The 18,265-nt window shown below is 47.8% G+C and overlaps 1 protein-coding gene across 5 annotated transcripts in view; it reads left to right on the forward strand.

Moving 5' to 3' along the window:
• TRERF1 (transcriptional regulating factor 1) overlaps positions 1-18,265 on the forward strand; it is a 366,725-nt gene that overhangs the window by 101,500 nt on the left and 246,960 nt on the right. The window lies entirely within an intron of this gene.

The following is an 18,265-nucleotide window of genomic DNA, read 5'->3' on the forward strand; positions in this document are numbered from 1 at the left end:
TGCAGCGCTATGTGCGGTGCCCCTTCCGCACACACCTAGTTACGGCCCTGACCATTACACCATCCGTACTGCGTGCGCACACACACAAGCGCACATGCACGCACTAGGGTTCATGTTTTTGTTTGGGCAGAATCCAATTAACCTACAAGTATGTTTTTGGATTGTGGGAGGAAACCAGAGTACCCGGAGGAAACCAACACATACACAGTAATATGGACAGACAATACGAAAGACAGACAAACCAGACCACGGTGCTCTAAAGCAGCAATGATAACCACTACGTCAACCATGTTGCTAGTATATTTTAGTATAAAGACATGCAGACACAAACACCCAAAAAAGCTGTACTGTACACTGGCTTCCTGCTGCTAGCTCTTTAGGAGAGTCGTGCGCTCCCATTAACACCTCTGATATAAATCTATAGTGACAACAAAACTCTGAGCAACAAACTCTGCAATCAGCTTCAGGTTAGGCAGAAATGTGACAGATGTTATTATACATTTGTTACCCACAGGAAGACACTCTGCAACATAATGGTGCCAGTCACAGTATCTTACGCTTTTATCAAATCCTATTTCATATGTGGCTTCTTATCAGTTTCAATTTACTGACATTGTATCTGATATTTGGTGAATATAGGGTGAATTACATGTATTCATTTTCCCCATTTATCATTATTATTATTATTATTATTATTATTTATCCTTACTAGACCAGGGCTAGCCAAATCTCTTCAAAAGTTAGAAGCCAAGCAAGGTCAAGTTTTTGGAGCCATTAATTCTAAAAATGTGTGAGATTTGCATATATAAAAGACTTGGGATGTGTCTATGTGGATTCACATACAGATGTGTCCTTTCTCATCTTACACGCAATATGTACGCCCGTGTAGTAAGGACAAGCTGCGTATTGTCGCATCCATGATCTCCCCATGCAATGCGTATGAGTCGCGGGTACGAGGTTACGCATGCACCCGTTCCTGGGCACTTCCAACACAATTACATTGCCGCCATCCATACGCATGGTATGTAAGATGACAAAGGACAGATTGTATGTGGTTTGCAATATACTTCCAGTGTACAGCATACTAACATAGCAAATCAACAACAGGTTATCTATACATCCCAAAATAACCACCATATTTTCCATCCCTCTATCACTGTGTCCCTACAAGTCAAAGAGTAGTTTCATAAAAAGAAGATCAAAGTCTTGGAATGGCCTCAGTCCCATTGAAAACCTGTGGAATGACTTAAAGAGGGCTGTGTCACAGTATGATGGACCTTGAGCTTTTTTATAGGGAACAGTATGATAGAATAAGTTCAAGTGTGCTCAAAAATCCTCCGGTATTGAGTTATCCGCATCTATGCATCCCGGGTATGGTAACGTTCTGTTTTCACTTCTCTTCCCTGAAAATTGTCTAATTGTTTTTCACTTTTATTTTTATATTTCATAGTCACATAAAGGTGGTAATGATGTGACATGATCTATCGTGATTTCAGACTTTGCATGACAAAGATTGGCCTTTAAACTTTTGTATCCACCAGATTATTTGTAATGTGTTGGGTTTGATTTTCCGACACTTGGGATGCCGGCAGTCATAACACCGACCGCGGCAACCCGAAGATCATAATCCCGACAGGGGAAGGTAAGTATACTTATCTTCCTCCCCTGGCCCCTTTAACCTAACCCACCCTCCCCACAGCCTAAACCTAACCTCCCCCTTACCTTTTGCAGCCTAGCCCTAGCCCTTCCTGGTGGTGCCTAACCCAAATCCCCCCCCCCCCCCCGCATCCTAACCCTCCCGGGTGGGGGGGTGTCTGACCCCTAACTCCCCCTCCCCGCAACCTAAACCTAACCCCCCCATCCTGCCCCTCCCCCCGCTGCCTAACAATAATCCTCCCCAGTGATGCCTAAACCTAACCCTCTCCCCAGCAGCCTAATCCTCCCGGGGGGGGGGGGGGGGGGGGGGGGGGGGCTGGCTAACCTTAACCCCCTCTCCTCTGGGCAGCATAAACCTAACCTATCAGGCCTGCAGCCTTAACACTGACCCTCCCCCCACGGCCTAAACCTAACCCCACCCCCATAGCTTACCTGTCCTGCGTCCTTCTGGCTTGTCATTCGGCATCCTAGCTGTTGGGATTCCAGCACCTGGATGGTGAACCTATTTAGGATGCCGGTGTCTGCTTTCCAAATAGTGATGGGATTCCAGCGTCAGTGTTCTGACTGCCGGTATCCCGACAGCCGGGATCCTGACTGAATCTTGTTTGTAACAAGTAGTTACCTTCATTCCCTGACGATATACTGTATACAGATACAGATAGATACTGTTCATAAATGACAGAACAACAGATTTACTGGTCTACTAAACTTAGAATATAGAGTGATTCAATATGCAAATATGTCTTGTAACATATCTAAATGTATATGTATATTCCCGTGATTAGAATGTTTGGAATAATATGTACAACATCTTTATATCTCCATCTCTATAATCAGCCATTCTAAGCCAGTAGTTGTCATCAAGTAACCTGAATCTTACCTGTAGTAGAAGAGAACCATAGCTCATTATTACCAGTTCTGATATCACAGTCCATTAATGCAGTATATGCTGCTGACTAATTTATAATTGGATGATGGCGGCTGTGGGAAATACTATAGAGTCCCGGGAGTAATAACTGGATGGAACAGCCTCCATTCATGGCAGTGCTGAAGAGGATGATCTATTTCCCCACTTCCTGTTTATACAACCTTAAGTGAGTGATTAACTGGGACATTTACTAAGCAGTGATAAGAACAAAGAAGTGAGCCAATGGAGAAGCTGCCCATGGTAACCAATCAGCACTGAAGTAACATCTATTATTTGCATACTATAAAACATACTTACCGACAATCTGGCTGCCCCCTCTGGGAGGAGGCAGCCAGGTCGGAGCAGCGGGGGTGTGGAGATGCGTCTTGATGACGCTTAGGGGCGGGGTTGGGGGCGTGGCTGCACGATCACGTCATCGTGGCCCCCCCCTGTCTAACAATGGCGTTAATATTGACATTGCAAGGCAGGGGGCGGGGCCAGGATGACGCGAATCGCGTCATCTGACTCCCGGACCGCGCACTTTGAACTGCGCCGCCGGGGGTTATTTAGGTGATGCGGGTGGGTTGCGGGTGGTGGGCACTCGTCCGGGAGACTTGCCTTTTCTTCCGGGGGGCCGGGAGCGCTACCCGATTTTCGGGAGCCTCCCGGCCATTCCGGGAGAGTAGGCAAGTATGCTATAAAATTATACAGAGCTGCTGATTGGTTGATGGGGCAACTTCTCCATTGGCTCACTTCTCCATGCTTATCACTGCTTAGTAAATGTCTTCCTAAGTTACTTAATGCGATTAGCCCCGAGGCTGTACTTATCACGGATTTTGCGTTAAGTAGAGCTTTGGAGATAGATGAGAGCTTAACACAGCTATCCCCGGGTATTATCATACATGGCTAACCCCTGGCATTATCATATATGGCTAACCCTGGGCATTATACTACACGGCTAACCCCAGGCAATATCCTACATGGTTAACCCCTGGCATTATCATGGGAAATAATGGCTGTGACTGGAAGTCATTGAGTAGCTTCCAGGCTAGCACTGAGTCACCCCCTAAGTGTTTCCTTTCATAGTATGAATACTTATACAAAAAATGATGCTGTACAATAGAGTATACAGAAGTTGCTTGGTGGCCGAATGAATATTCACGCCCTCTAGCAGCCAGAGGGTCAGCCCTTTATTTCTCTAACGTCCTAAGTGGATGCTGGGGACTCCGTAAGGACCATGGGGAATAGCGGCTCCGCAGGAGACTGGGCACAAAAGTAAAGCTTTAGAACTACCTGGTGTGCACTGGCTCCTCCCCCTATGACCCTCCTCCAAGCCTCAGTTAAGATTTTGTGCCCGAACGAGAAGGGTGCACACAAGGTGGCTCTCCTGAGCTGCTTAGTGAAAAGTTTAGTTTTAGGTTTTTTATTTTCAGTGAGACCTGCTGGCAACAGGCTCACTGCATCGAGGGACTAAGGGGAGAAGAAGCGAACTCACCTGCGTGCAGAGTGGATTGGGCTTCTTAGGCTACTGGACATTAGCTCCAGAGGGACGATCACAGGCCCAGCCATGGATGGGTCCCAGAGCCGCGCCGCCGGCCCCCTTACAGAGCCAGAAGACAGAAGAGGTCCGGAAAATCGGCGGCAGAAGACGTCCTGTCTTCAACAAGGTAGCGCACAGCACTGCAGCTGTGCGCCATTGCTCTCAGCACACTTCACACTCCGGTCACTGAGGGTGCAGGGCGCTGGGGGGGGCGCCCTGAGACGCAATAAAAACACCTTGGATGGCAAAAAATGCATCACATATAGCTCCTGGGCTATATGGATGCATTTAACCCCTGCCAGAATACATAGAAAAACGGGAGATAAGGCCGCCGATAAGGGGGCGGAGCCTATCTCCTCAGCACACTGGCGCCATTTTCCCTCACAGCTCCGTTGGAGGGAAGCTCCCTGGCTCTCCCCTGCAGTCACTACACTACAGAAAGGGTTAAAAAAGAGAGGGGGGGCACTAATTACGCGCAGTATTAAAGATACAGCAGCTATAAGGGGAAAAACACTTATATAAGGTTATCCCTGTATATATATATAGCGCTCTGGTGTGTGCTGGCAAACTCTCCCTCTGTCTCCCCAAAGGGCTAGTGGGGTCCTGTCCTCTATCAGAGCATTCCCTGTGTGTGTGCTGTATGTCGGTACGTTTGTGTCGACATGTATGAGGAGAAAAATGATGTGGAGACGGAGCAGATTGCCTGTAATAGTGATGTCACCCCCTAGGGGGTCGACACCTGAGTGGATGAACTGTTGGAAGGAATTACGTGACAGTGTCAGCTCTGTATAAAAGACAGTGGTTGACATGAGACAGCCGGCTACTCAGCTTGTGCCTGTCCAGACGTCTCATAGGCCGTCAGGGGCTCTAAAGCGCCCGTTACCTCAGATGGCAGATACAGACGCCGACACGGATACTGACTCCAGTGTCGACGGTGAAGAGACAAATGTGACTTCCAGTAGGGCCACACGTTACATGATGGAGGCAATGAAAAATGTTTTACACATTTCTGATAATACGAGTACCACCAAAAAGGGGTATTATGTTCGGTGAGGAAAAACTACCTGTAGTTTTCCTGAATCTGAGAAATTAAATGAGGTGTGTGATGATGCGTGGGTTTCCCCCGATAACAACTGATAATTTCTAAAATGTTATTGTCATTATATCCTTTCCCGCCAGAGGTTAGGGTGCGTTGGGAAACACCCCCTAGGGTGGATGAAGCGCTCACACGCTTGTAAGGGCTCTACCCTCTCCTGAGATGGCCGCCCTTAAGGATCCTGCTGATAGAAAGCAGGAGGGTATCCTAAAATGTATTTACACACATACTGGTGTTATACTGCGACCAGCAATCGCCTCAGCCTGGATGTGCAGTGCTGGGTTGGCGTGGTCGGATTCCCTGACTGAAAATATTGATACCCTAGATAGGGACAGTATATTTTTGCCTATAGAGCATTTAAAAGATGCATTTCTATATATGCGTGATGCACAGCGGAATATTTGCCGACTGGCATCAAGTCTAAGTGCGTTGTCCATTTCTACCAGTAGAGGGTTATGGACACGACAGTGGTCAGGTGATGCGGATTTCAAACGGCATTTGGAAGCAACATGAGAAGACGCCGTATTATCAGGCGCAGTCTTTTCGTGGACAAGCGGGCAAAAGGTTCCTCATTTCTGCCCCGTGACAGAGGGAGAGGAAAAAGGCTGCAGAAATCAGCCAGTTCCCAGGAATAGAAACCCTTTCCCGCCTCTGCCAAGCCCTCAGTATGACGCTGGGGCTTTACAAGCAGAATCAGGCACGGTGGGGGGCCCGTCTCAATGAATTTCAGCGCGCAGTGGGCTCACTCGCAAGTAGACCCCTGGATCCTTCAGGTGATATCTCAGGGGTACAAATTGGAATTCGAGATGTCTCCCCCTCGCCGTTTCCTAAAGTCGGCTTTACCGATGTCTCCTTCTGACAGGGAGACAGTTTTGGAAACCATTCACAAGCTGTATTCCCAGCAGGTGATAATCAAGGTACCCCTCCTGCAACAGGGAACGGGGTATTATTCCACACTGTTGTGGTACCGAAGCCGGACGGCTCGGTGAGACCGATTCTAAATCTAAAATCTTTGAACACTTACATACAGAGGTTCAAATTCAAGATTGAGTCACTCAGAGCAGTGATTGCGAACCTGGAAGAAGGGGACTACATGATGTCTCGGGACATCGAGGATGCTTACCTTCATGTCCAAATTTACCCTTCTCACCAAGGGTACCTCAGGTTTATGGTACAGAACTGTCACTATCAGTTCAGACGCTGCCGTATGGATGGTCCACGGCACCCCGGGTCTTTAACAAGGTAATGGCCGAAATGATGATATTCCTTCGAAGGAAGGGAATTTTAGTTATCCCTTACTTGGACGATTCCCTGATAAGGGTAAGATCCAGGGAACAGTTGGAGGTCGGTGTAGCACTATCTCAGGTAGTGTTGCGGCAGCACGATTGGATTCTCAATATTCCAAAATCGCAGCTGGTTCCGACGACTTGTCTTCTGTTCCTAGGGATGATCCTGGACACAGTCCAGTAAAAGGTGTTTCTCCCGGAGGAGAAAGCCAGGGAGTTATCCGAGCTAGTCAGGAACCTCCTAAAACCGAGCCAAGTCTCAGTGCATCAATGCACAAGGGTTCTGGGTAAAATGGTGGCTTCCTACGAAGCAATCCCATTCGGCAGATTCCACGCAAGAACTTTCCAGTGGGACCTGCTGGACAAATGGTCCGGGTCGCATCTTCAGATGCATCAGCAGATAACCCTGTCACCAAGAACAAGGGTGTCCCTCCTGTGTTGGTTGCAGAGTGCTCATCTTCTAGAGGGCCGCAGATTCGGCATTCAGGACTGGGTCCTGGTGACCACGGATGCCAGCCTGCGAGGCTGGGGAGCAGTCACACAGGGAAGGAATTTCCAGGGCTTATGGTCAAGCCTGGAGACATCACTTCACATAAATATCCTGAAGCTAAGGGCCATTTACAATGCTCTAAGCTTAGCAAGACCTCTGCTTCAAGGTCAGCCGGTGTTGATCCAGTCGGACAACATCACGGCAGTCACCCACGTAAACAGACAGGGTGGCACAAGAAGCAGGAGGGCAATGGCAGAAGCTGCAAGGATTCTTCGCTGGGCGGAAAATCATGTGATAGCACTGTCAGCAATTCCGGGAGTGGACAACTGGGAAGCAGACTTCCTCAGCAGACACGACCTCCACCCGGGAGAGTGGGGACTTCACCCAGAAGTCTTCCACATGATTATAAACCGTTGGGAAAAGCTCGACAGGTATTGCACCTGGTCAAGGGACCCTCAGGCAATAGCTGTAGACGCTCTGGTAACACCGTGGGTGTACCAGTCAGTGTATGTGTTCCCTCATCTGCCTCTCATACCCAAGGTACTGAGATTGATAAGATGGAGAGGAGTAAGCACTATATTAGTGGCTCCGGATTGGCCAAGAAGGACTTGGTAACCGGAACTTCAAGAGATGCTCACGGAGGATCCGTGGCCTCTACCTCTAAGAAGGGACCTGCTCCAGCAAGGACCCTGTCTGTTCCAAGACTTACCGCGGCTGCGTTTGACGGCATGGCGGTTGAACGCCGGATCCTGAAGGAAAAAAGGCATTCCGGATGAAGTCATCCCTATCCTGATCAAAGCCAGGAAGGATGTAACCGCAAAACATTATCACCGCATTTGGCGAAAATATGTTGCGTGGTGCGAGGCCAGTAAGGCCCGACGGAGGAAATTCAACTGGGTCGATTCCTACATTTCCTGCAAACAGGAGTGTCTATGGGCCTGAAATTGGGGTCCATTAAGGTTCAAATTTCGGCCCTGTCAATTTTCTTCCAAAAAGAACTAGCTTCAGTCCCTGAAGTTCAGACGTTGTAAAAGGGGTACTGCATATACAGCCTCCTTTTGTGCCTCCAGTGGCACCTTGAGATCTCAATGTAGTTTTTGGGTTCCAAAAGTCACATTGGTTTGAACCACTTAAATCTGTGGAGTTAAAATATCTCACATGGAAAGTGGTCATGCTGTTGGCCCTGGCCTGGGCCAGGCGCGTGTCAGAATTGGCGGCTTTATCCTGTAAAAGCCCTTATCTGATTTTCCATTCGGACAGGGCGGAATTGAGGACTCGTCCTCAGTTTCTCCCTAAGGTGGTTTCAGCGTTTCACCTGAACCAACCTATTGTGGTGCCTGCGGCTACTAGGGACTTGGAGGACTCCAAGTTGCTAGACGTTATCAGGGCCCTGAAAATATATGTTTCCAGGACGGCTGGAGTCAGAAAATCTGACTCGCTGTTTATCCTGTATGCTCCCAACAAGCTGGGTGCTCCTGCTTCTAAGCAGACTATTGCTCGTTGGATTTGTAGTACAATTCAGCTTGCACATTCTGTGGCAGGCCTGCCACAGCCAAAAATCTGTAAATGCCCACTCCACAAGGAAGATGGGCTCATCTTGGGCGGCTGCCCGAGGGGTCTCGGCTTTACAACTTTGCCGAGCAGCTACTTGGTCAGGAGCAAATACGTTTGTAAAATTCTACAAAATTGATACCCTGGCTGAGGAGGACCTGGAGTTCTCTCATTTGGTGCTGCAGAGTCATCCGCACTCTCCCGCCCGTTTGGGAGCTTTGGTATAATCCCCATGGTCCTTACGGAGTCCCCAGCATCCACTTAGGACGTTAGAGAAAATAAGAATTTACTTACCGATAATTCTATTTCTCGTAGTCCGTAGTGGATGCTGGGCGCCCATCCCAAGTGCGGATTGTCTGCAATACTGGTACATAGTTATTGTTACCAAAAAATCGGGTTATTGCTGTAGTGAGCCATCTTTTCTAGAGGCTCCTCTGTTATCATGCTGTTAACTGGGTTTAGATCACGAGTGGTACGGTGTGATTGGTGTGGCTGGTATGAGTCTTAACCGGGATTCAAAATCCTTCCTTATTGTGTACGCTCGTCCGGGCACAGTATCCTAACTGAGGCTTGGAGGAGGGTCATAGAGGGTCATAGGGGGAGGAGCCAGTGCACACCAGGTAGTTCTAAAGCTTTTACTTTTGTGCCCAGTCTCCTGCGGAGCCGCTATTCCCCATGGTCCTTACGGAGTCCACAGCATCCACTACGGACTACGAGAAATAGAATTATCGGTAAGTAAATTCTTATTTTTCTCTAACGTCCTAGTGGATGCTGGGGACTCCGTAAGGACCATGGGGAATAGACGGGCTCCGCAGGAGACAGGGCACTTTAAGAAAGAATTTGGATACTGGTGTGCTCTGGCTCCTCCCTCTATGTCCCTCCTCCAGACCTCAGTTTGAATCTGTGCCCGGACGAGCTGGGTGCTACTTAGTGAGCTCTCCTGAGCTTGCTAAAAAGAAAGTATTTTGTTAGGTTTTTTTATTTTCAGAGAGATCTGCTGGTAACAGGCTCTCTGCTACGTGGGACTGAGTGGAGAGAAGCAGCCCTACTCACTGAAGATAGGTCCTGCTTCTTAGGCTACTGGACACCATTAGCTCCAGAGGGATCGTACACAGGATCGCACCCTTGGTCGTCCGATCCCAGAGCTGCGCCGCCGTCCCCCTCGCAGAGCCGGAAGACAGAAGCCGGTGACTGAAGCAAGAAGACTTCGAAATCGGCGGCAGAAGACTCCAGTCTTCATATGAGGTAGCGCACAGCACTGCAGCTGTGCGCCATTGCTCCCACACTAAACCCACATACTCCGGTCACTGTAGGGTGCAGGGCGCAGGGGGGGCGCCCTGGGCAGCAATTAGAGACCTCTTGGCAAAAGTTTGCATAATATACAGTTGGGCACTGTATATATGTATGAGCCCCAGCCATAATTGTACATGAAAGCGGGACAGAAGCCCGCCGTCGAGGGGGCGGGGCTTCTTCCTCAGCATTCACCAGCGCCATGTTTTTTCTCCACAGCACCGCTGAGAGGAAGCTCCCCAGTCTCTCCCCTGCAGTTACACGGTAGAAGAGGGTAAAAAGAGAGGGGGGGGGGCACATAATTAGGCGCAAAAATCAATATAAACAGCAGCTACTGGGTTAACATTAAATTACTGTGTTATTCCTGGGTTAATAGCACTGGGGTGTGTGCTGGCATACTCTCTCTCTGTCTCTCCAAAGGGCCTCATGGGGGAATTGTCTTCAGATGAGCATTCCCTGAGTGTGTGGTGTGTCGGTACGTGTGTGTCGACATGTCTGAGGTAAAAGGCTCCCCTAAGGAGGAGATGGAGCAAATATGTGTGTGAGAGGGTATCTCCGTCGACAACGCCGACACCTGTTTGGATATGTGTAATTAAGTGCTAAGCTGAATTTATTGCACAAAAGATAGAGAACAGACAGGAAATCTACCCATGTCTGTCCCTATGTCGCAGAGACCTTTAGAGTGTCTCAATGCTCACTATCCAAAATAATAGACACTGATATCGACACGGAGTTTGACTCCAGTGTCGACTACGATAATGCAAAGTTACAGCCAAAATGGCAGAAAAGTATTCAATATATGATTATTGTAATAAAAGATGATTTGCATATCACTGATGACTCATCTGTCCCTGACACAAGGGTACACATGTTTAAGGGGAAGAAAGCTGAGGTAAATTTCCCTCCTCTCATGATGAAAAAGAGCGGGAATCTCCAGACAGGAGACTGCAGTTTCCCACAAAGAATTCTCAGAGAGTATCCTTTCCCCACTAGGGCCAGGATACGATGGGAATCTTCCCCTAGGGTGTCACGTTTGCCCAAAAGGTAGCACTGATATTATCAGGGATCCTGCAGATAGCGTGCACATTCTGGTACACTACTCAGACCGGCGATTGTGTCGGCATGGGTTTATAGCGCTGTGGCAGCATGGACAGGTACCTTATCAGCAGAGATTGAGACCCTAGTATGTATATGGATATATATATATGTATATATAGAGATATATATATATATTAAAGATGTTGTCTTAAGAGATATGTATATATAAAACATGCCCAAAGAGACATGAGTATTTTGGGTCCTAGAGTCAAAGCTATGTCGATTTCTGCTTGACGTGTCCTGTAGAATATGCAATGGACAGATGATGCCGACTTAAGAGGCATATGGCAGGCTGAGGATTGTGTGGAGAAGGGTTCTCGGACCTGGTCTCCACAGCTATAGCTGGTAATTCTGATATTTTGCCTTATATTCCTGCACAGCCTAGGAAAGCACGACATTATCAAATGCAGCCTTTCGAATAAAGAAACAAGAAAGTCTGAGGTGCGTCCTTTCTTGCCAGAGGCGGGGACAGAGGAAAGAAGCTGCACAACACAGCTAGTTCCCAGGAACAGAAGTCCTCCCCGGCCTCTGCAAAAATCCACCGCATGTCGCTGGGGCTCCACAGGCGGAGCTAGGCCCGGGGGGGGGGGGGGGGGGGGGCACGCCTTTGTAAGTTCAGCCACAAGTGGGTTCACTCCCTGTTAGATCCCTGGCCAATAGATATTGTGTCTCAGGGATACAAGCTGGACTTTGAGAAGATGCCCCCTCACCGACGGCCCTGCCGGCTTCCCCCCATGAGAGGAAAACAGTGTTAACTGCAATTCACAAATTGTATCTTCAACAGGTGGTGGTCAAGGTTCCCCTCCTTTAACAAGGAGGGGGTTATTATTAGACCATGTTGTAGTCCCGAAACCAGACGGTTCGGTCAGACCCATATTGAATTTAAAATCCCTGAACATATACCTGAAAAGGTTCAAGTTCAAGATGGAATCGCTAAGAGCGGTCATTGCAAGCCTGAAAGGGGGAGATTTTATGGTGACTCGGGACATAAAGGATGCATACCTTCATGTCCCCATTTATCCACCTCATCAGGCGTACCTCAGAATTGCGGTACAGGATTGTCATTACCAATTTCAGACGTTGCCGTTTGGTCTCTCCACGGCCTTGAGAATGTTCACCAAGGTAATGGCGGAAATGATGGTGCTCCTGCGGAAACAAGGTGTCGCTATTATCACGTACTTGGACGATCTCCTCATAAAAGCGAGATCAAGAGAGCAGTTGCTGAACAGCGTATCACTTTCTCTGGAAGTGTAACGGCAACACGGCTGAATTCTATATATTCCAAAGTCGCAGCTGGTTCCTACAGCTCATCTGCCTCTCCTAGGCATGATCCTAGACACAGACCAGAAGAGGGTTTATCTCCCGATAGAGAGAGCTCAGGAGCTCGTGACGCTGGTCAGGAATCTATTAAAACCATAACAGGTGTCAGTGCATCACTGCACTCGAGTCCTGGGAAGGAGGGTGGCATCATACGAGGCCATTCCCTTCGGCAGGTTCCATGCGAGGACCTTCCAATGGGACTTACTGGACAAGTGGTCCGGATCACATCTTCGGATGCATCGGTTAATCACCCTATCCCCCAGGGCAAGGGTATCTCTACTGTGGTGGCTGCAGAGTGCTCACCTTCTCGAAGGTCGCAGATTCGGCATTCAGGACTGGGTCCTGGTGACCACGGATGCAAGCCTCCGAGGGTGGGGGGCAGTCACACAAGGAAGAAATTTCCAAGGGCTGTGGTCAAGGCAGGAGACTTGCCTTCACATCAATATCCTGGAACTAAGGGCCATATACAACGCCCTAAGTCAAGCGGAGACCCTGCTTCGCGACCAACCGGTTCTGATTCAGTCAGACAATATCACCGCAGTGGCTCATGTAAACCGCCAAGGCGGCACAAGGAGCAGGGTGGCGATGGTAGAAGCCACCAGAATTCTTCGCTGGGCGGAGAATCACGTGAGCGCACTGTCAGCAGTATTCATTCCGGGAGTGGACAACTGGGAAGCAGACTTCCTCAGCAGGCACGACCTCCACCCGGGAGAGTGGGGACTTCATCAAGAAGTCTTCATGCAGATTGCAAGTCGGTGGGAACTGCCACAGGTGGACATGATGGCATCCCGCCTCAACAAAAAGCTGCAGAGATATTGCGCCAGGTCAAGAGACCCTCAGGCGATAGCTGTGGACGCACTGGTGACACCGTGGGTGTTCCCGTCGGTTTATGTATTTCCTCCTCTTCCTCTCATACCCAAGGTGCTGAGAATCATAAGGAAAAGAGGAGTGAGAACAATACTCTTGTTCCGGATTGGCCAAGAAGCACTTGGTATCCAGATCTGCAAGAAATGCTCACAGAGGACCCATGGCCTCTGCCTCTAAGACAGGACTTGTGCAACAGGGGCCCTGTCTGTTCCAAGACTTACCGCGGCTGCGTTTGACGGCATGGCGGTTGAACGCCGGATCCTAGCAGAAAAAGGCATTCCGGATGAGGTCATTCCTACGCTGATAGAGGCTAGGAAGGATGTGATGGCTCAACATTATCACCGTATATGGCGAAAATATGTTGCTTGGTGTGAGGCTAGGAATGCCCCTACGGAGGAATTCCAGCTGGGCCGTTTCCTTTACTTCCTACAGTCGGGAGTGACTTTGGGCCTGAAATTGGGTTCCATTAAGGTCCAGATTTCGGTCCTATCCATTTTCTTGCAAAAAGAACTGGCTTCTCTTCCTGATGTTCAGATGTTGTAAAGGGAGTGCTGCATATTCAGCCCCCTTTTGTGCCTCCAGGGGCACCTTGGGATCTTAACGTGGTGTTGAGTTTCCTGAAGTCACACTGGTTTGAGCCACTCAAAACCGTGGAGTTAAAATTTCTCACGTGGAAGGTGGTCATGCTATTAGCCTTGGCTTCAGCTAGGCGTGTGTCAGAATTAGCGGATTTGTCACATAAAAGCCCCTATCTGGTTTTCCATATGGACAGGGCAGAATTGCGGACCCGTCCACAATTTCTGCCAAAAGTGGTGTCATCTTTTCATATGAACCAACCTATTGTGGTGCCTGTGGCTACTCGTGACTTGGAGGATTCCGAGTTGCTGGATGTGGTCAGGGCTTTGAAGGTTTATGTAGCCAGAACGTCTAGAGTCAGGAAAACTGAGTTGCTGTTTATCCTGTATGCATCCAACAAGCTGGGTGCTCCTGCTTCAAAGCAAACTATTGCTCGCTGGATCTGTAACACGATTCAGCAAGCTCATTCTGCGGCTGGATTGCCACTTCCAAAATCAGTAAAAGCCCACTCCACAAGGAAGGTGGGCTCTTCTTGGGCGGCTGCCCGAGGGGTCTCGGCATTACAGCTTTGCCGAGCAGCTACTTGGTCAGGTTCAAACACTTTTGCAAAGTTTTACAAGTTTGATACCCTGGCTGAGGAGGACCTTGTGTTTGCTCATTCGGTGCTGCAGAGTCATCCGCACTCTACCGCCCGTTTGGGAGCTTTGGTATACTCCCCATTTTCCTTACGGAGTCCCCAGCATCCACTAGGGCGTTAGAGAAAATAAGATTTTACTTACCGGTAAATCTATTTCTCGTAGTCCGTAGTGGATGCTGGGCGCCCGTCCCAAGTGCGGACTTCTTCTGCAATACTTGTATATAGTTATTGCTTAAATAAGGGTTATGTTGTGGTTGCATCAGGGTTGATCTGATGCTCCGTTGTTGTTCATACTATTAACTGGGTAAGTTTATCACAAGTTATACGGTGTGACTGGTGTGACTGGTATGAGTCTTGCCCTGGATTCCAAAATCCTTTCCTTGTACTGTCAGCTCTTCCGGGCACAGTTTCTCTAACTGAGGTCTGGAGGAGGGACATAGAGGGAGGAGCCAGAGCACACCAGTATCCAAATTCTTTCTTAAAGTACCCTGTCTCCTGCGTAGCCCGTCTCTTCCCCATGGTCCTTACGGAGTCCCCAGCATCCACTACGGACTACGAGAAATAGATTTACCGGTAAGTAAAATCTTATTTTCTTTTGGGACAGAGCAGCACAGTAATTCCACTGACAAAGTGTCATGAACTTTCAAAGTTAGAATTTTTATTGAGAGTGATCAGTAATCAAAACATTAACAAGAACAAAATTGTGCAGGTTAGGGATATTGAACATGAAGACAAACATTTTACATACCAGATCAGAACATTAGAAACAGTTCCATGAAAATATAGGCCAACAGGTATTAGCAGTATGCGCCCTGCGTAAATCTGAACGCGTACTTGACCTGTCTCATTTTATTTTACAGATATAGTATAAAATTTATACCAAAACAGATTGTAATCCTGTGAAGAATAAAAGCAAGAAAGAAAAAGAAGAGGAAGGGAGAGAAGAAGCTAGAAAATATAACTTAATAGAGGGGAAACGTTGAGAGAAATACATATAGGGAAGCAAGAGAATGGGAGCATTCCACTGTGATGATAATAGAGGGGGAGACAACGGAGGTGATAGATGTATTAGCAGAGTTAGCAATATTAGCAGTATTAGCATAGTCCGGGTATCAATAATGACCGAGCGAGGTACCAAGGAGACCAGATGTTGTGGAACTGGGCCACAGTGTTATTCCTCAGGCTTGTAATATATTCCATACTGGCAATATAGTTAATCTTGGATATCAGTAATGCCTTGGAGGGAGGTTTATGGTCTTTCCAGCACTTAGCGATCAGAGATTTAGCCGCCATGCAAAGTAGCATAGTAAGCTTGTCTTGGGTTTTGGGTAGCAATGGTGTGGGGGCATGAAGTAGCGCAGTTTCAGGGGAGAGATTTAGATTTTGTCCGCATGTTTGAGCAATAAGTGCTCCGACCATTTTCCAAAAGGGGCGAATAGAGGGGCAAGTCCACCATATGTGGAAAAAAGTGCCCTCCTCTCCACAGAGTCTCCAACACAGATTTGATGTCGTGGGGTAAATGGAATGAAGTCTGGAGGGAACTAAGTACCACCTGGTGTAGACCTTATAACATGTTTCCCTGAGAGCCACACTAATAGAAGCTTTTGCGATGCGCATTCTGATTTCATCCCATTGATCATCTTCCAACGGATGGGAGAGATCTGATTCCCAGGCTAGTTCATGGGGTTCACGGTCAGGGGGGTCTGGGGTTAGAATAGAGTTGTATATCGTTGAGATATTCCCTTTTTTGCCAATTGAAAGTAAACACATATGTTCAAAAGAGGTGGGTGGTTTCAAAGGTGTAGTTTTAAGCTGAGATTTGAGAAAGCTAAGAATTTGAATGTAATGGTAATTACACGAGGATGGTAAACCAAGGCGCTCTTGAAAATCTCCAAAGGAGGTCGGTGCTGAGTGGCCTTTAACATGGATAAATCTCGTGATACCCTGAGATTGCCATGGGGCCGCTATTTTTCGCTCGCAGCCTGGGGGGAAGGCAGGGTGTCCCCAGATAGGTGTTAAAGGCGAAGGGTATGAGGATAGATTGTAGGTGCTGCGGAGTTTGTCCCACATTCCAAGGGTGAATTTAATCGTGGGGATTGAGTAGGCCGAGGCTGGTCTGCAGGACCTGGGGAGCCATAGAAGAGAGTCGAGGGGGACGCCCTGATATATTGAGTTCTCAATATCGACCCATTTTCTGTTCCCTTGAGGGGAATGCCAGGACACCATGTGGTTAAGGTGACAGGCATTAAAATAAGCCTGGAGGTTAGGGTATCCCAGTCCGCCTGAGGTAGCACTCTTAGTCAACAGTGTTCGTCTTAAACGAGATTTACGGTGAGCCCAGATAAATTTGTTGCACAACGATTGCAATGAAGCCAGAGTCACTCGGGGCACCATTATCGGAATGGTCTGAAATAGGTAAAGAATACGGGGGAGGAGATTCATTTTCAGGGCGTTAATCCGTCCGATCCATGAAATGAATAATCTGTCCCATTTATCTAGGTCTTGGGTGAGAGTTTTAATCATAGGAACATAATTAGTCTGGTATAGGCTGGTGTAGGATTTAGTAATGAATATGCCGAGGTATTTGATAGCCGAGGGTCTCCAAAGAAAAGGGAAAGAGGAGGTCAAAATCAAATGGGTTTGGGGTGGGATATTAAAAGTAAGGGCCTCAGATTTGGTGTGGTTTATTTTGTAACCAGAGAGGGAACCATATAGGAGTAATTCTTTTTGTAGATTAGGTAGAGAAATCAAAGGGTTAGATAAAGTCAAGAGGACGTCATCCGCAAATAAAGATATTTTGTATGAGCTCTGTCCCACTGTAATCCCCCCAATGTCCGTGTTAAGTCTGATACGAGCCGCTAGAGGTTCGATGCATAAGGCAAAAAGTAGGGGCGAGAGAGGGCATCCCTGACGAGTACCATTCTTCAAACTAAAACGAGGTGAGCTCAATCCATTGGTCAGGACCATAGATGAGGGGTTAGAATAAAGGGCCGTTATTGCAGTGATGAAATGACCATGGAGGCCAAACGTAGATACGGTAGAAAACAAAAAGGGCCAGGAAATGCGATCAAATGCCTTTTCGGCATCTAGCGCCAAAGCAATCGCTGGTATTTTCGTCTAGTTTATTTGGTGAATCAAATTAATAGTACGTCTGGTGTTGTCCGAGGCCTAGCGGCCAGGGATAAATCCCACTTGGTCAGGGTCTATTAATGATGGCAACACAGCATTCAGGCGAGTTGCTAGTATTTTGGCAAAAAGTTTGAGATCGGTATTTATCAAAGATATGGGTCTGTAATTTGAGCAATGCGAGGGATCTTTTCCAGGCTTCGGGATAACAATAATGCGGGACGTCGTGGAGTCAGTGTGGAAGGGCGCACCCCGTAATATTTTATTAAACAGTGAGATCATGTGAGGAATGAGTTGAGGGGCAAAGGTTTTGTAGTACACCATCGGATAACCATCCGGACCAGGTGCTTTAGAAGGTTTCTGGGTTTTCAGTGCCGTTTCAATTTCCTCAGCAGAGATATCAGCATTGAGAGTAGAGTGAGTTTCCTCGTTTAAACGAGGAAGAGAGCATGAATCTAGAAATTGTTGTGTCTGGTCGGCTTGTGCTAAAGGATCGGACGGGGGATCAAGGTTATAGAGTGTCCTATAATAGTCAAAAAAGATACTATTAATTTTTTGGGGGTCATAGGTAATGTTACCTGAGGGTTGTCTGATAGTATGGATGCATTGGTTAGCCTTTTTGGCGCGTAGTTGGTTAGCTAATAAAGTATGTGCCTTGTTACTTTTATCGTAAAACGATTGATTAGCCCATCGAAGCGAGCGCTCGATATTCTCCGCCAAAAGAGATTGTAGGTCATCTCGTGCTTTAGAAAGTTCGGCTAGAGTTTTTTTAGAGCGTGTGCGTTTGTGTTCCCTGTCCAATGTTGCAATGTTATCCGTTAACAG

Source organism: Pseudophryne corroboree, chromosome 4, assembly GCF_028390025.1.
Source record: "Pseudophryne corroboree isolate aPseCor3 chromosome 4, aPseCor3.hap2, whole genome shotgun sequence".
Classification (NCBI taxonomy): domain Eukaryota; kingdom Metazoa; phylum Chordata; class Amphibia; order Anura; family Myobatrachidae; genus Pseudophryne; species Pseudophryne corroboree.